Below are 18737 nucleotides of genomic sequence, written 5' to 3' on the forward strand. Positions count from 1 at the left end.
GGGCAAACCACACCCTTGCACCTCAGTGTTCTCATTTTAAGGGGAAGGGGTCTGCAGTAGGTACCTCTGAAAGGCTGTGGTTCTGAGGCTGATATGAGGCAGGAGGTGCCGAGTCTCATGAAGCCAAGCCATGAAGTAGGGCCCCCAGAGGTGGCCACACCGCTCTCTCCGGACCAGTGGTTCTCAAACTTGAGGTGCATCAGAATCCCCTGGAGGACTTGCTAAAGCAGACTGCTGGTCCCACTCCTGGAGTTGCCTTTTAGTAGGACTGGGGTGGGGCCTGAGAATTTACATTTCTAACAAGTTCCCAAGTGTGGCCCCTGCCGCTAGTCTGGGGATCACGTGTTGAGCATCACTGGGAGCATCGCCCAGTTGGGGGAGCCCTCTGAGATGAAGGTCACCTGGGCGGAGCACAGCCAGCCAGGGCTGCAGCCTTCAGGATGCGTACCTCTCCCTCCTACCTGTAGGGGGCAGCCTGGTCCTGCCTCAGCCCAGCGGAAGCACTGGGATAACTGCTAAATTAACTCCTGAAAAAATACTCCCGTTTCCTGCAAATCCTAGATAGACTCTAAGCCTCCCTCACGGGCCTGGGTCTGGGCCCTTGGCAGGAGAGCCCCTTTAATCTGAGTGTTCCCAGCCGGGGCTGGCTAGGGCTTTGCTACCGAAAGAGGGCAGCTCTGCTAACGCTGGACTCCCGGGGCGGGGAGTGTGATTCATTCGCCTGAAGGCTCCCAATGCTGGCAAAGTGCTGGCTCAGCGTCAGGGGCCAGGAAATGTTCCACGGGCGAACAAATGAAGACCCTGAATATTTGTGCAAGAGCTGGTGCAAGAGAGGGGCAGAAAGTGATGGAATGAGTTTTAAACAGGGTCAGTCTACCGGGGCACTGACCATTGTTTCGGAAAGGAAGACTATCTTCTGAAGTTGGCTGATTTTCCCCTGTGAACCTGCGCAGGGCTTCCCAAAGGCTAAACCAGCCAGCAGGGGGAGACTCTACATTTGCTCCTTGGGCTTTTAGCCCTAAGCAAGCTATCCCCCCGTCCCTCTGCTCTTATTTTTTTAAAAACCCACTGTACTGAGAGATGCCTCAAACTTTTATTTAAAACAAAGGGTTTTTTTTTTTTTTAGAAGCATCGTATATTCAATGTCAAAGAATTTGAATTCAAGTACAAAAATTAAACAACACATGATTTCAACATTAAAAACCATAACACTTATTACTCAAAGAACTATACAATGAATATCAAAAACACAAATGGAGCATACCTATAAAAACCTTAAATACATTAACAGCAAAATTATAATTATTTCTACAACAAACAATTATTAACTAAAATATTTATAGTTATCTTCAAGGACCACAATGGTAGATTGCTTTTTCTTTAGTACTGCATAAAATTTGCATCTTATCTTTTTGCCCTTCATTTCTTTCTACATAATAATTAGATGCTTCCGTTTGTATAATTGTTCTAATTGCTAATACAGATAGTGATCCTTGGTAATCAAATCTAGTGTAACCATTGTCTGCAAGTGCTTTAATACTTGTGAAACTCTATTTAGCAAAGTTATAATGAAAAAATTTAATGTAAACTTCTGGGTTCTACCGACCACTCAGGAATCAGAAGTTATTTAAAATCCCAAAAGTTTAAAAAGAACAGCAGTTTGTTATACCTTTATCAAGAGAAATCACTGAGTAACTTTTAAAACTTAGCATTTTTACAAGTTTTACAACGGTAAGTTATTCTGAATTGTGACTGATATTTACTATGTTGAAATAAATATATAATTATCATTTTAAAACCAAATGTACAAACCCGATTCTAAAATAAAACAGTATTTTAATTTGCATGCTTTACAAGGAAAGTTTCATACTCCTGTTTACGATATTTTCTTCAGAAGAATGAGGCCTGATTGGAGATATATAGCCGCTGTCCAACATGGCTGCCATTAGCAAGTGATACTGTTGGTGACAAAGGATAGCTTGGATAAGAATAAAGCCTTGAAGTGAAAGGAAGTACACTGGGAGTCCCAGAAGAGAGGGTAGCACTAACAGGGGAAAGACTATTTATTGAACTGCGACAGAAATTGTAGTCTGTAAATAAATACATAACAATTATGCTTCACATCTTTATGGTTACAAATTTAATTCAAAGAGACAAAGCATTAAAACTATAATCACATAATGTTCTAACATTCAAAATCCTGATAATCTTATATTGCTGGTAAAGACTGTTTCAGCATTCACTGCATTGCAAATCCTGATAGTTTCATCAGTCAGTATTAAGTAAATTTTCACTGACACAATGCTTCAGAGATCTTACTAGAATGCATTCTTGGATATCTGTTCATGGTTTTGTATCTTTATGATCACCAAAAAAGGGAATCTCTGATTTCTCTTGCTCTATCCACAATGAAGCTCCTTTTAAATTTGGTACTGACACTAAGGGGTCGTCCATGAAGAAAAGATATAAAACAGTGAATTCATATTTGCTTCTTTTTTGAAACTATTAGGTATCAAACCAGCAGACACATTTACCCCTGGACTGCAAAAACTCTCTAATGTTTCATTATTTAAATACTAATGTAAACATTTATACAACCCAATAAACCAATTTAACATTAGAATCCTACTGGTACCATAAAACAGTAAAATGAATCATCTTTATAAAATAAACTTCAAGAAACCATTATCAACTTATAGTACAGAAAAATCCAAAAATTAAACCAAATTATTTCTTTAAAAACCAACATTTGAAATATTACTGTTCCACAATAAACATTCATCTTATGTATCAATAATTTCTTGCTTCATTAGTTATAATGTTTATAGATGTGTGTGAGTACTAAAGACCAAATTTGTAAATCCTGTACTTTCCAAAAACTCAACTATGTTCTTTGGTGTAGTGTAAGCCAAGGGTGTGAAAATGACTATGAAGTGATTATTTATAAAATGTAAGGTGTTTCTAGGAACAGAAGAAATTAGGTCATCTAATGCACAGGTAAAGTTTTTTCTATATTTTCCTGGTGCTATAAATGAGGGCTAAAAATGAATGTTAACTTAAGTGTTGTCATGGGACTTAATATTAAGCCAACAGGAATGAGATCAACTGCAGGAGAATAAGCTCAAGCAACATCAGAAAGGACCTGTTTATTTTCTCCAAACTCTTCTACATAGGTCCAGGCTGAAGAGATTGTGTTCCCTGTCCAAATGAAGTAATGTAAACTGGGCTGCCAGTTCCTTTGCATCTTCCAACGTAGTACAGAGTTTGTCTGGCATGAAGTAACTCTGGGATCCATTTGCAATAGCAGGAATAACGATTGTATATGCCAAGAGTACTTTCCCATCTTGACTTGTTGTTGAATATAAATAATACTCTGGTGGTGCCCAATTATTTTTGTTGCAGTAATAATCCAAATGCATTACTGCAGAATTGAAATGATTGGATTTTAAAGAATACATACTAATTGGAGTAAGCTTTGTTCCAGGAAAAAATGGATAAGCGCATCTTTCAGTTTCAGGGGGGCTTGGGCCATGCTGGCCATTGAGATGAGCTGGAAGAGTTGGTGGCATGCCTAGAGTTTTTGGGTGGCTCTCTTTGTTAGCAAACACAATCAGGTTTTCCGAATTGGGGCTAATCTGACCATTAAGATGCTGCCTCCAAGTGTTTTCTTTATTTACAGGTTTTCCCAGTGTTACCTCAATACTTGCTCCATCAATGCATTTTCCATTCATAACAGACATAGCAGCCACTGCATCTTCTCGGTTGAAAAAGTGAACAAAAGCATAATCTCTAAGTTTCTTTACTCATTCAACTGCACCAGGTTTGAATTTATTGAATTCTGCTTTAATTGTTTCCTCTGTAGTTGAGATCATTACATTTCATACATAGAGAACTTTAACTATCTGCGTGGTTTCCTCATCAACCTCTTTCTCTGGGTCAGCCCAATCTACCTGAATGGTATGGCCCCACAGTTGGAAGGTTCCTGGAATTAGTTTTCTCCCAGCCATAGCAGCAGCTCTGTGAGATTCATATTCAACAAACGCAAAACCGCGATTTTTGGTCTTATCAGTTGTGCTTGGGTAAACAATGACATCTACAACTCCTTCTGTAACTTTCTTCATTTCATCCAAGATTTCTTCCTTCTACTTTTCCTTCAGAATAGCTCCAATAAATAATCTGCAATTATCCAAGCTTACACACACACCAATAAACTTCCCTGGTCGAATCTCATAATTATTAAGAATTCTGATGGCTAACTGGACTTCTTCTTTTGTAGTACACATCACAAAAACATAACCTCGATTTTCACCACTAAATTCCATCGTAAGTCGAAATTCATATATCTTCCCAGCTCTTTCAAATACAGGAACTAACTCATCTTCATACACATCACGAGGTATTTTTCCTACAAAAACTTCACAGCCTCTAGGTGGAGGTGGACCTTCCCAACCTTGAGGCGGACCACCAAACTTCCTTTGCCCATTTTCTTGAACCATGTTGTATCCAGTCTTTTCCATCAAAGCAAGTAATGCTGCTTCATTCTGAGTACCAGTTCGGACTTTACTGCATCCATTTGTTCCATCTGTATTTTCTTCATTCATGGTTGCAGTTCCCCTCGGGTCTTCAAATGTTGGTCCTAAATGACTGGGACCAATGACCACAAACCGCCGCCACCGTTTCGGGGCCAGTCGGTGGGAGCGGGGGTTGCCGCAGGGGGGAGGGGAGCCCACGTGGAGAAGCTCGCGAGGTCCTCGCGCCTAGCCTGGTCTCCCTTTAATTTACTTTATTTTTGGCTGCATTGGGTCTGCGTAGCTGCGCACCGGCTTTCTCTAGTTGCGGCGAGCGGGGGCTACTCTTCCTTGCGGTGCACGTGCTTCTCATTGCGGTGGCTTCTCTTGTTGTGGAGCACAGGCTCTAGGTGCGTGGGCTTCAGTAGTTGTGGCTCGCGGGCTCTAGAGTACAGGCTCAGTAGTTGCGGCGCATGGGCTTAGTTGCTCCGCGGCATGTGGGATCTTCCTAGACCAGGGCTCGAACCCATGTCCCCTGCAATGGCAGGCAGATTCTTAACCACTATGCCACCTGGGAAGCCCTCAAACTTTTATTTAAAGCAAAGTGAGAATAAATAAGCAATACAAAACAAAACAAAACAAAAAAAACTTCCAAGCTGAACGAAAGCCTTCTATGTGTGCAGCAAACAGAGACAGACAGTCTACCAAGTCCAGAGGTAGACTGCTCCAACAGATAACAACTCTCCCACTCAGGAAGCTGCCCGGCTAATAGACTTGCCCAGTATGGAAAAGGAAGGCGTTCTGGGGACAAGGAAGGAGCAGCAGAGGCTCTGAGATAGGCAGAAGGTGTTTTGGGGGGAAGGAGAGAAGACTAGGCTGCTTGGAAAGGATTCCTCTTCCCCCTCCATCCCTCAGGCTAGGAGGTCAGATTTGCGCAGAGACTCAAGGCAGGGCCTGAGGATGATCACAACAGTCAGATTACCTACCCTGGTGTACTCAGTTTTCCACTACCAGTGGATGTCTGTCCAACCTCTAGATATTTAGATGTGAAAGTGGTACACGCAGGGACCACTATCAGTAAAAGAGGCCTTCTGGGTGGTCTCTAAGGGGTGGGCCTAGGCTTGTACTGCCCCATTCCTACACTCTCAAAGTTCCTGTAGTGACCATAGTGATCATACCATGGGGCACGATCAGCATCTAAGACCAGCTGTGGATGTGGATCAGAGAAACCTCACGTGATGCAGCTGGAGGTCAACCCACAACAGATCATTGGAGCAAAAAATGACCCTCGTTAGCAACATTATCTGTCCCCTGCACTGGTAACAGGACATATCATTATATGGCATCTTTCACTAAAGTGGTTCCTCGTGCTTTTTATTTCCCCTTCTCCAAAATTCTCCTCCTCTGTATTGTCAATCTTCTTTGGTAGTGTCATCATTCACAAAATCACATAAAGAAGAAATTTTCTAGTTATTTTTTGCTCTCTCTCCGCCAACCACATTCTGGCCAAGCCAAGAAATCCTGACTATCCTCTCTCTTAAATAATCTCCATCCTCTCTCCTCCACAGCCACTAGTTAGTACACATCTGGATGGCTGCTGGCCTCTGTCTTCTCTAATTCCATCCTCATCACTGATTCTAGATGCTCTAAAAGTCATATTTGATCATGGAGCTCCCATGCTTAAAAACCATTAGTAGCTCCCCAGGGGCTGTAGAATATGAGGCTGCATTGCTTTTGGGAACCAGGCAGGGTATAGATAAATGAATGAGTGAATGAATAGAAACAAAGAGATGGGGAAGAGGAATTAGGGGTAAGAAAGTTTTATTGAATTCCTGTCATGGGGGGAGACCACCCACCCACTACTATTCCCTGTAGTTGAATTCCAATCAACACAAGGGGATAAAAATTGTATTTAAAATCTTTTATTCCTCTATTCATGCTACCCCAGCCAGGCATGCTTCCAATTTCCTTCCCCACTCTCCTTATAGATTCCAAAAGCACTTCACACTGCTTCCCTGAGACCCACACAAGTGAGAAATGAAGTGCCGTGTGGTCAGCCCCGTGTAGCCTAGCAGACTGTCCCCCAGGGTGTCTTTCTGTAGTTAGTTGGGTGGGTGCAAAATTCTAATCAATTTTCCCTTCTAGCCCTGCCTAGCCTCTAGCTGGAGAGAAGAGTGTGGTCTTAGAAGGGGAGAAATATTTCCTCTTTTAACACAGTCCCTTGTCTTATACTCACCTTAGAAAATGACCACTTTTTCTGAACAATCACACACAAACACACACACACTGCTTAGCTTCCTATAAAAACTGCTGTTATTGTGTTTTTGTCCTTAAGATCTGCATTTTGTGGGTGGTTGGCCCTTGCTGCTGCACTTGACAGGAGCTGACAAGTAACCACTTGTGGGTGTCACAGATACTGTGACTGGACTGTCTCAGGGATGAGGTGATGAGAAGCTGGTTTGGTGTTTGTGCACCCAGGCAACCGTCGTGTTTACTTGCTGTCTCTTTGGTAGGCTTCCAAACCAGCAGCACCACACCCGTTAACACTGGGCTCCACACTGGTTACTGACGGGTTGTCCTGCCAGTTGTGAGGAATTATTACTTTTCGCTTGAGCAATTGGTGGTTTCATTGGAGGAGTAGTTTTACAGACACACATCAGAATTTCACCTGACAAAAATCCTAAATGCCCAACAAGGCGGTGTCCTGGTTGGGTGTGTCCTGGTCCCAATCAGACTGTCTGCTCCTCTGCTTGAGAGGCTGATATATATTGTGTTTATCAACCCATTTGGATCTGTTGAGATCCTACTGTGTGTTTGGCATAGATCTAGACCTCAGGAACCCAAAGATAAATAAGGTATGGTCGGCCAGGAGTGATAACTAGGTGAACAGGTGAATATATTGCAGGACCATAGGGCTAGAAAAGCAGGCAGAAGTAAAGTGCTGTGGGAACACAGAGGAGGTGGAGGGCAACTGGGGACAGTTTGTGGAATGGAGGATATTTGAGCTGGGTGTAAAAGGCAAAGGAGAACATTTGAAGAAGAACAGCACATGCCAGGTACTGTGCTTGGTGCTTTACCTCCATTGACTCATAGGAATGCTCACAAGAGTCAGTGAGAAGGGAACTATTATTACCCCCATTTTACAGATGAAGAAGCAGAGGCTTCTGGAGGATAGGTCACTTGCCTAAGGTCACATACCTAGTAAGTCAAGGAGCTGCGATGTAAGATATTGCCAGGTGTTTAGTACACACTCAGTAATCATTAGATATTATTATTTTATTATTATAATTATTAAGCCCAGGGCTACTGCCTCTAAAGCCCATGTCCCTGAGACAGTATTATCATGGCTCCAGCAGCATGTGAAAGAAGCAAATGTCTGAGTCTTACCCTGGATCACTAAGGCATGAGTCCTTTTTGGAGGCATTCTTAAGGTTCTGAGTTAAAACTTGGAGCCTTGCTAAATTATGAAGAAGGCAGACTTGTTCTTTGGATTCCATAGGTCATAGGAGTGCCCCTGACCCCCTTGTGCACTCCTCTTCCTTCAGGCTGCTCCTTCTACGCATTCCCCACTTCTGAAAAATCTATTTCTTGATAAAGGATCAGACCGTTCAAGTCCAAATCTTAGAAATTGAAACGTGGGAAAAGCCATGGAGATCATTTGGTTTAGCTCCTTGATTTTACAGATGCAAAAACTGAGGCTGAATTAACCAAGTTTCTTTTTGCTTCAAGAGACATAACCCAATTCAAGTGAAACCTATCTCAAGTGAAAAAGGGAGTTACATTAGCTTTCAGGGGTAGAACTAGCTTCAGGGGTGAAAAACAAATATCATTAGTTTATTTGTGCTCTCTTTTTAGTCTCAGATCTTTTGTCTCTACTTCAAAATGTGATGTCTTCAATTGTTCCTGGTACAACTGGAATTCTTTTTTATGGTTGGTAGAGGATATGGCCAGAGAAAACCCCAGGCTACATCATTCCATGTTAGTGATTTCAGATGAAAGAGAGAACTTCTGTCTCCTTGTTTCAGTATATATAAATCCCAGGGAAAGACTCTGATTGGCCCAGCTTGGGTCACATGGCTACTTCTTGGACCAATCACTGTGGCCAACTGGATGTGCTGTGATGATTGATGACCTGGGTCTCATGTTATCCCAGTGTGGGGTGGGGTGGGGATGGAAGGTATTATGGAGAGTGCTCTTACCAGAATCATATGTGCCTTTATAGAGGGAGGAGGGTTGCTCTCACCAGAAGGGCAGTGAGGTAATCAGCCTTCTAGGTTCCCAGTGATCACCACTTCCAGATGTCTAGGCCTTCATGTAATCCCCTCCCCCTGAGTGTGAGCTTGACCTAGTGACTCACTTCTAATGAATAGAATATGGCAGAAGTGATGGGATATTCCTTCTGACATTATTTTAATGAAGTCTGTGATTCCCCCTTTTTCTCTTGCTCACTCAAATGAAGCCAGCTCCTATGTTATAAGCTGCCCTATGGAAAGCCTCATGTGGCAAGAAACTGAGGATCACCTCTGGCCAATAGCCAGCAAGGAACTGAGACCCTCAATCCAATAGCCCAAAAGGACCTGAGTCCTGCCAATAACCACTGACTGAGCTTGGGAGTGGATGCTTTCCCACCTGAACCTTGAGTGAGGGCAGCCCTGGCCGACTCCTTGATTGCAGCCTGTGAGAGACCCTGAGCAGGATGATCCAGCTAAGCTACACTCACATTCCTGACCCATAGGAACTGTGAGGTCATCAATGTACATTGCTTTAAGCTGCTAAGTTTTGGAGTAATTTGTTATGCAGCAACAGAAAACTAAAACAGGGAGGAAGGACATTCAGCAGACAGAAAAAATACACAGATATCCGCTGCAGAACCTACTAGTACACAAAACACCATCATTGTTCTGGTTTCTGAATGTCCTGAGCTTTCCTTATCAGACTTTTCCTGCTAGCTCTGTCTTCCTGCCTGCCTGTATTACCCTTTTATTCTTCATAACTTTTATTTCTTTCCATTCTCCTTGCTTTTGTGAGAGCCAGCAGGAAAGGGAAAGGAACAGGGAAGAGACATACGTAGCAATATCAATAATGAGGGCCTACTATGTGTCAAGCACTTTGCAGCCCACTTTCCATGACTGGTCTCATTTAATCATTTCCCCAAACCCTATGAGGCTGGTTTTACTAGTTCTATTTCATAGATAAGAAAATTGAAGCATGGAGAGTTGACATCACTTTCTCAAGGTCACTTATCAGGAAGGTGGCAGTGATGGGACACAAGCAAAGCATGTTGGTTCCACTGCAGCACGCTGCCTCCTGGCATGCAGGTAATTGTTTTTATCCAATAATAGGTCCACTTGTTCCTGCTGATGGGGCACGGGGCTAACTCCAACATTAGGCCTTCATTCAGGGAGAGCTGACCAGTTTGACTGTACAGCTTTGACAGAATTACTCTGTTCTTTTCTTTCTGTGCCAACAGGTAAATTTCTAACCAGAACTGCTGCCAGCTAAACAAATCCCTTGGGGAAGGAATCCCTTCTTCACTCTCCAAGTCAGATTGCTTCTGTGTTAAGCCAAAGGCTGAATGTGCCAGGGAGGATGCAGTGCCACCTGTTCCCACGGGTGCCTGCAACAGCCCACCCCAGTGGAGAAGGACAACCAGGAATTTCGGGGCCCAAAGAGATTGTCCCAGGCCTCCTCACCAAGAAGCGGGAGCCCTCAGCCTTGGCTTCTGCCACAGCAAATGGGACACATGATGGAGTGGAGGGGTTCTATTTGCAGATATAACTCTGATTCCTTCACCAAGATGGCACCAGAAAGCCTCATCAGCTGAACAGGAGAAACCAAGAACAGAGAGTAGACTGTAGGCCTAGTTTCAGAGACAGAGAAAAACAATTTCCCTGAAATGCCGTTCTGGGCCATGTGAGTCATAGCTGAACTGCCAAGGGAAGCATTTTTAGAACATCACAGAGGGGACAGTCATAGGCCTAAGCCTTTAAAGAACTACATTTTCTTAAACATCAACTGCTTTTTCCCTGGAGGGCGTCCTTCTAATAGGGAGTATAGAAATGGATAATTAATAATTGTGATATTGAGAAAGTGGCCTGAAAAAGGAAAAAGATTACCTGGAACCAGCTTCTCATCCAAGACATGCCTCTTCCCTCCCTGCTTTGCTCTGATCTAGGGATGCAGTGATGCTTAGCTCAAGTTTCCAGACCCCAGCTCTCACAGTCCTAACCCACTTACACTTGCATTTCATCATCAGTCATTTATAGAGCTGAGAGTCACATTTTATCAGGGAACCACTAACGTGGAAATGTATCACAAATTCTTTTTCCTCCATTTGTATTTTCAGTATTCTGTGTTAATTACCATAATCTTTTCCTCATGACAAACACGTGATGTATTTGTGCGTGTACCAGTATTGAGCACATACCTTCTGTGTACCAGTAGCCTAATTAGAAAAAAATGGGGGGAAGGAATTGGATGTATTAGGTTTGAAGGCAGAACTGCCTCCACATTTCTGGACAAGTCACTCATTTTCAGTTTCCACCCTTTCCTTAAGTATTTCTCCCAGGCTCATCTTCCATCTCCACTGCCCCTGAATTCCAAGCTTTTTCTGTCCCTGCTCGTTGGGCTGTTCTGCTGCCACTTTCAGATTCTCCAAGGTCCCCTCTCTGCTGGGACTGTGACCTGCTGAGGCCACATCTTCCCAATACTGTAGCTGACCCCAGAATGGATGAGATACTTTTTGCTCAGCTCCTGCAGCTGGGGGTGTTCTTGTCAGGCTCACTTTCCAAGAGTTGCTAATAATGAGAACCATCGTTGTGCGCTTAGTATAGGCTAGGCTCGTGCTAAGCTCTTTATGTGCTTTGTTTTCATTAATCCTCACAAGAAGCTTGTCCCTCTTGTCATCCTCCTTTACAAACGCAAACACTGTGGAACAGAGATGTCAAATAATGCACAGAGGCGCAAATCCAGTAGTGGTGCTGGAAGTTGAATGCAGTCAACTGGCTCCAAAGCCCCTATTCTGCACCGTGATGCTATTGGTTGGTTCCAGATCTTAGCCCATTTCCTGAAGGGTCCTTTGGGTCCTAGTTGTTTGGGTCAGGTACAGCTGTATCATGAGATAAGACAGGTATTCAATAAATTCTATTGAAGAAGCTTGTGTTGAACATCCACTGGGGGTGCAAAGCACTGTTAACTAGCAAACCTGGGGTGTGGGTTTTGGTGTGGAGACAAAGCATGCTAATCTTTTACTGAATGATTGGGAAGGGAATCCTTTTGCTTGCAAGTAGATCTGACCTGAGACAAAATTATGAGGTCTCTGTGTGTCCCATTGTCTGGCCCTTCTTGAACTCTGTTCTGTTCTGTCTTCAACTTAGTTGGCTTTTCCTTCTCCTCTACCCTGTATTTTCTCTCTGTGCTCTCCACCCAGCACTGCATTCAGAAATAGGTCACATGCACCCCAGTGCATCTTTGTTGTAAGCCTTATCTTCGGATTATCCAGGAGTGCATTCTTTAACATTTATTTAGCCACCTGGCTCTGGAGAGGCCGTGATGAGTCACGGTGTCCCCAACTTCACTGAGCTTATACTTTGGTAGGTGAAGGCTGACATGAGTTCTTATAATAAGATAAAATGAAATGAGAACTCTAAAGGGGAATACATAAAATAAGGTAGGAACCCAAGCTGATTAATAAAAGGCATTGTTATTTTCTGGGGTGATGGAAATATTATAAATCTTGATTGGAATATTGGTTGCATAGGGAATATATATCTTCAAAGCTCATCAAATTGTGCACTGAAGACCTGTACGTTTCTTTGTGTGTAAATATTACCTCAGTAAAACCTGTGTTTTGTTTTTTCTTCTTGCTTTTGTTTTTTGTCTAAGAAATGAAAAAAGAATCATCAGTAAGCAGACACAGAGTCATTCCCAAGTGCCATTTTGTCAGTCATCTAAGAGCCATTCATTCAGCAAATATTTATTGAACACCTAATATGTACTAGGACTGTTCTAGAATCCATCAGTGAAGAGACAAACGTCCCTGTCTTCATGAAGCTTACATTTTAGCAGGACCCTTTGGGGGCAGAGGAGAGAGAGGTTTCCCCTGGTCTCAGCCGGAGCGCCGGGAAGCTCTGATCTCAGATGGCCTAGTGATCCATGAAAAAGGAGGATTAGTGAAAAAGACTCACAAAGCAGGAAACAAGAAGTCCTCACAAGCCTCATAGCCTAGAACTTCTCTTTCAGGTGGAGCCCAGAGGGAGAGTCTGCAAATCTTCCAGCCCCAACCCCAGAGTCTCCCGGTGACTTTCGGGGGGCAGCACACACATCACCTCCCACCAGCCACTCCATGGGCTGAGAAGACAGCGCCTCCACCAGAGGACCTGGGCTCCCTTCCGGCACATCTGCAAACAGGGCGTGGACTCTGGCCAAAGCCCCAAACCAGAAGGTGGAAACTTTTTCTGAGCACTGGGAGAGGCGGGGAGGGGTTGGTGTTTTAGAAACCAAACCTATGTCCTTAGAAACACCGCAGAAGGGCTCGGCAGAGCAGCCAGGAGTTGGATGGTGCTGCAGTGAATCACAGAAACTCCAGGGAAGAAGAGGCCATCAGAGAGGGGAGGCAGGCTCTTTTGAAGTCTCAAAATCTTTATTAAATAAAGGATCCAAGAGGCCTTGATCATAGAGCAAAGTTTAATAACGTTATACATAATAAAGGAAAATGAAGCAACATATAGCTATTGTTAGTTAAAAATGACCTAAGTGACATATAATCTTTGAATTTACAAAGATAGCACAACTTATGCAATAAATCATATTTGCAGTTAGTCTTTTTTTCAGTAGCAACAATAAGATGATTTTACAGGGATAGAGCTGGGGTTGCAGTTTGTGAGACTTGTCATAACATTTCTCAGCTCTCTTTTCAATTTTTGCTCTTCCTATAACTTTTTTTTTTTTTTTTTTGTCATTTAGTTGACCACAGTCACATTGTCTGCTTTCTCTTCCATTTTTGAAAACATATATAAAACTTCCAAGTGATACGGGAACTTCATTTGGAGGTTGAATAAGTGAAAGGAATTAAATTCAGAAAGTTTCCTTAAACCTAAAAACATGGAAAACTTCAGCAATGTTACAAAAATGACCAAAATGCCCCAGTGACCCGAGGAATAAGCGAGCATCCAAGTTCTTCCCCAGCACATCCGAACCCTTCTCCAGAGGTGGTCTCAACCACTGGTTTGCCCAGCGCAGCATGCTGTACCGCAAGGGGAAAGAAACAGAAGAAAAGTCACAGTTCAGAGAGATCAACACACTTTTGGAATTTGGAAAGCTGATGTATTTTTGCAGGAATTGTCAAATTTTTCTGTAAAGGTCCAGGTAGTAAATGGTTCAGGCATTGCGGGTTACTGTGGGCTCCGTCAAAATTGTTCAACGCTGCCATTATCACAGGAACGCCGCCAAAGACAATATGGGCGTGGCTGTGTTCCAATAAAACTTTATTTACAAAAACAGGCCATGGGTGGGATTTAACCCACAGGCCGTTTGCCAGTCTCTGGATTATTGGTTCCATGACAGCAGGCCAGAGACAACTCCAAACAGGAGTTGGGGAAGAAGGGCTGAACAATGGAGTCAGGGACTGCTATGTTCACTAGCATTTCCTTTTCCTTATGGACATGTAGGTGGCCTATATTTTCCCAGCCTCTCTCATAGTTAGGCGGGGCCACGTGACTGAGTTCTGAATACTAGTGGCATATGAACGGAAATGAAGTCTGCCATTTTCAGGCCTGGATCCTTAACAACATCCCAGGAGATCTCTGTGTTCTCACTTGCTCTTCCCTTATCTGCTGGCTGGGTACAGAGGATCCGGTGGAGAACTCTGGGGCTCTGGAAGTAAGGTATGCCAAGTGGCAAGAGCACTTGGTAGAAGAAACCTAGGTTCCCAGATAACGGGGTGGAGCACAGTTTCCTTGCCAACACCCTTGAACTTTGACAGGAAGTGGGCATTAACTTTTTTATTTTGCAAAACACTGAGAATTGGGGGCCTGTTGATAGAGCAGCCAGGGTTATCGACTGTAATAGAGAATCCAAGGATCATGTTACTTTGTGGTACAGCAACCCCCCTCTGAAAACCCAGGCATTGAATACAACATGCACTTTGGAACCTGTGGTGAGGGTGGGATTGAAATCAGCAGAATTTTTTGAATTTGGGGATTAAAAAAAAAAACAGTCAGAACCTGAGATCCTGCCCTAACTGCAAATTCAGGAGTCTTTTAAAAGGAGTTTTCAAATGTTTTGTGTAAAATGAGTCTACTTGATTTTCATAGAAGCTTTGTGAGCAAGGGTATTCATTAGAACTCTTCGGTTATGAGAAGCCGAGACCATTTAAGCTAGCATGAGTAAAATTGGGGAATTTATGATAAAAAGATAAAAGCATTTCCTTAGACTTGAAGATAGGCATAAAGCTCAGCCTCAGGCCAGGCCAGGCCAGGGTTCAGGAACTGGAAATCCGTCAGGATTGTCTCTCAGCTCTGCCTCTCCCAGCAAGCTGCTCTGTTCTTCTGTAGCCCAGCTTCTTCTCTGGCCAGCTTCCTTTCTGGCCAAGCCCAGAAACTGAGGTTTTTCATTTCTTCCTTTCAAAAAATCAACCCATTCATCTGTTGATGGACATTTAGGTTGCTTCCATTTCCTGGCTATTGTAAATATAGCTGCCACGAACATTGTGGTACGTGCCTCTTTTTGAATTATGGTTTTCTCAGGGTATATGCCCAGTAGTGGGATTGCTGGGTCATATGGTAGTTCTATTTTCAGTTTTTTAAGGAACCTCCATACTGTTCTCCATAGTAGCTGTATCAATTTACATTCCCACCAACAGTGCAGGAGGGTTCCCTTTTCTCCACACCCTCTGCAGCATTTATTGTTTGTAGATTTTTTGATGATGGCTATTCTGACCCGTGTGAGGTGATACCTCATTGTACTTTTGATTTGCATTTCTTTAATGATTAGTGATGTTGAGCATCCTTTCATGTGTTTGTTGGCAATCTGTGTATCTTCTTTGGAGAAATGTCTATTTAGGTCTTCTGCCCATTTTTGGATTGGATTGTTTGTTTTTTTGACATTGAGCTGCATGAGCTGCTTGTAAATTTTGGAGATTAATCCTTTGTCAGTTGCTTCATTTGCAAATATTTTCTCCCATTCTGAGGGTTGTCTTTTTGTCTTGTTTATGGTTTCCTTTGCTGTGAAAAAGCTTTTAAATTTCATTAGGTCCCATTTGTTTATTTTTGTTTTTATTTCCATTACTCTAGGAGGTGGGCCAAAAAGGATCTTGCTGTGATTTATGTCATAGAGTGTTCTGCCTATGTTTTCCTCTAAGAGTTTTATAGTGTCTGGCCTTACATTGACAGAGGAATGGATAAAGATGTGGCACATATATACAATGGAATATTACTCAGTCATAAAAAGAAACGAAATTGAGTTATTTATAGTGAGGTGGGTGGACCTATAGCCTGTCATACAGAGTGAAGTAAGTCAGAAAGGGAAAAACAAACACATATATATGGAATCTAAAAAAAAAACGTTCTGATGAACCTAGTGGCAGGACAGGAATAAAGATGCAGATGTAGAGAATGGACTTGAGGACATGGTGGGGGGTGGGAAGGGAAGCTGGGACGAAGTGAAAGAGTAGAATTGACATATATACACTACCAAATGTAAAATAGATAGCTAGTGGGAAGCAGACACATAGCACAGGGAGATCAGCTTGGTGCTTTGTGATGACCTAGAGGGGTGGGATAGGGAGGATGGGAGGGAGGCTCAAGAGGGAGGGGATATGGGGATATATGTATACATATAGCTGATTCACTTTGTTATACAGCAGAAACTAACACAACATTGTAAAACAATTATACTCCAGTAAAAAAAAAAAAAAAAAAAATCAACCCAGACTGAGCCTGAACCTCCTGGTGCTTATTCTAAAATCCCAGGAGAGAAAGTCTGATTGTGCCTGGGTGAGGGTGGTGTACACTCCCAGTCCGACCAGTTGTGGCCACGGGATACAAACATGGCCCAGCCTGGGGCAACTCCCCATACAGGTAGACAGGGCAGATATGTTTTCCTCTTTTCATACGATTAGACATACAGGCAGGGCAGACGTTCCCACAAGGGAAATGTGGCACGGAGACATTAATGACTTTCTGAAAGCCACCCAGACGCCTCAGCAGGGCTGGTACCACAGCCACCCTTTCTCTTCATCCCATTGCTCCATCTCTCACCACAGGTATCCTGCTTTCCACACAAATTAGTAATACCTTTTGATATTTCACAAAAGTATAGCCTTCTCCAGAAGCAGGTCTTGCTTTCCCTACTGCCCTGCCAAAGCTTTTGCTTGGTTTCTCATGACAAGCAGGAGTGGGGTGTGGGAAAAAGAGGTAGGAGGGCCATGGGTTTCAGCACTGCAAGGTGCTTTGTAGACTAGAACGTTTGGAGAGCCTCTGGCATAACTCACCTCCTGGACTCTAGACTGAAAATTACCTAAGTAGTATGATTAGTACTATTTGTACTATAGTACTAAATAATACAATTAAAAAATTTTTTTAAATTGTACAAGTAGTGATAGACCAAAAGTTCTGGTGGACAGGAACCTTTTCTCTCAGCCCTTGATACCTAGTAGTTACTCAATACATATTTGTTGAAAGATTGAATGTATTTATGTTTCCTGCGGAAAAATTAGAGCGTACTGAGCAGCAAAAGGAAGACAATAAAATTTACACATAATCCCACAACTACCTCTTGAAATGTGTCCTTCATACATTTTTACAAAAATAAGATTTTATGGTACATACTATTTTGTTTGTTTCCTTCCTTCCTCTCCCTCTCCCCCCCCCCACCTTTCTTTCCTCCTTTCTTTCATTTTACAATATTTTGGGGCATCACTTGTAGTGGCAGCCTAGGTAAGATTCATCTTATCATCACACTTATACATTGAAGCTGCTCTCCTTTAAGTTGTTTCCAGCTTTTTCCCTTTTCTAAACAGGCTGTAATGTATTCCCTGGCATCTCAGTCTTTAGGCATATCTTAGACTGTTTCCTTGGGGTAAGTTCCTGGAAGTGGAATTCCCAGCTCAAATAGCAGATGCACTTTTGACGCTTTTGATACTTTTTGCCAAATGTCTTGCCAACCAGGCTCTCCAATGCACGCTTCTCCTAGCGCTGTTTGAGAGTGTCTCTTTTCAAAGGTCTGATTTTTAAAAAGTGTTCTCTTCTGCTTTATCAAATGCTTTTAGGAAGCCTGTCTGTTCTTCTGGTCCAGGTGAGACTCCTGACCAGAAAGACTGGCCCGGGCATCTTGGTGCTTCAGGAGGCTGTGTGCTGGCAAGTCCGTGGGAAGCTTGTCAGGAGGGCTTTGATCTGGAACAGCCTCTTGGCCCATCAGCTGCCCTTTGCGTTTCAGAAAAGGAACAGAAGAAAGGAAGTCTCAGTGTCCACACCCTCTGAAGCTTGCAAAGTGTTGTTTGACAAGCAGAGAGATTTCTTTTTACAGTGTTTTCAGCAGAAACTGAACCCTTTTGAGACCAGAGGCCACAGGATACTATGGCTACAGGTATGTCTCTCGTTGATCAGGTGAGTGTAGCGTGAGTCCGAGGACCACACAAGGCTGCCACCTGGCTCCTTCCCACCTGGGAATGGAGGTGAGCCTGAGTCCTGCTTGGGCCAAAGCCCTAGATGACCAGGCTTATCACCAATGACCTGAGAATCACCAATGAACTGAGAGCCAGAATGTGTTACACCTGATGACAAAGCCTACATCTTTAAAAAAAAAATTTTAACATCTTTATTGGAGTATAATTGCTTTACAATGGTGTGTTAGTTTCTGCTTTATAACAAAGTGAATAAGCTATACATAAACATATATCCCCATATCTCCTCTCTCTTGCGTCTCCCTCCCACCCTCCCTATCCCACCCCTCTAGGTGGACACAAAGCACCGAGCTGATCTCCCTGTGCTATGTGGCTGCTTCCCACTAGCTATCGATTTTACATTTGGTAGTGTATATATGTCCATGCCACTCTCTCACTTCATCCCAGCTTACCCTTCCCCCTCCCTGTGTCCTCAAGTCCATTCTCTCTGTCTGCGTCTTTATTCCTATCCTGCCCCTAGGTTCTTCAGAACCTTTTTTTTTTTTTAGATTCCATATATATATGTGTTAGCGTACGGTATTTATTTTTCTCTTTCTGACTTACTTCAC

At 43.1% G+C, this 18737-nt stretch overlaps 1 pseudogene across 1 annotated transcript; it reads right to left on the minus strand.

The window, feature by feature from the left end:
• Window positions 1-448: 448 nt before the first annotated feature.
• Window positions 449-17077, minus strand: LOC309612031 (putative RNA-binding protein 46; annotated as a pseudogene). Its single transcript has 2 exons — window positions 3170-17077; window positions 449-2090 (listed from the first exon to the last, which is right to left on the minus strand). The product of its transcript is annotated as a putative RNA-binding protein 46 (transcript).
• Window positions 17078-18737: the final 1660 nt, after the last annotated feature.

The sequence above is a fragment of the Balaenoptera borealis genome (genome assembly GCF_965194805.1).
Source record: "Balaenoptera borealis genome assembly, chromosome: 15".
Lineage (NCBI taxonomy): Eukaryota > Metazoa > Chordata > Mammalia > Artiodactyla > Balaenopteridae > Balaenoptera > Balaenoptera borealis.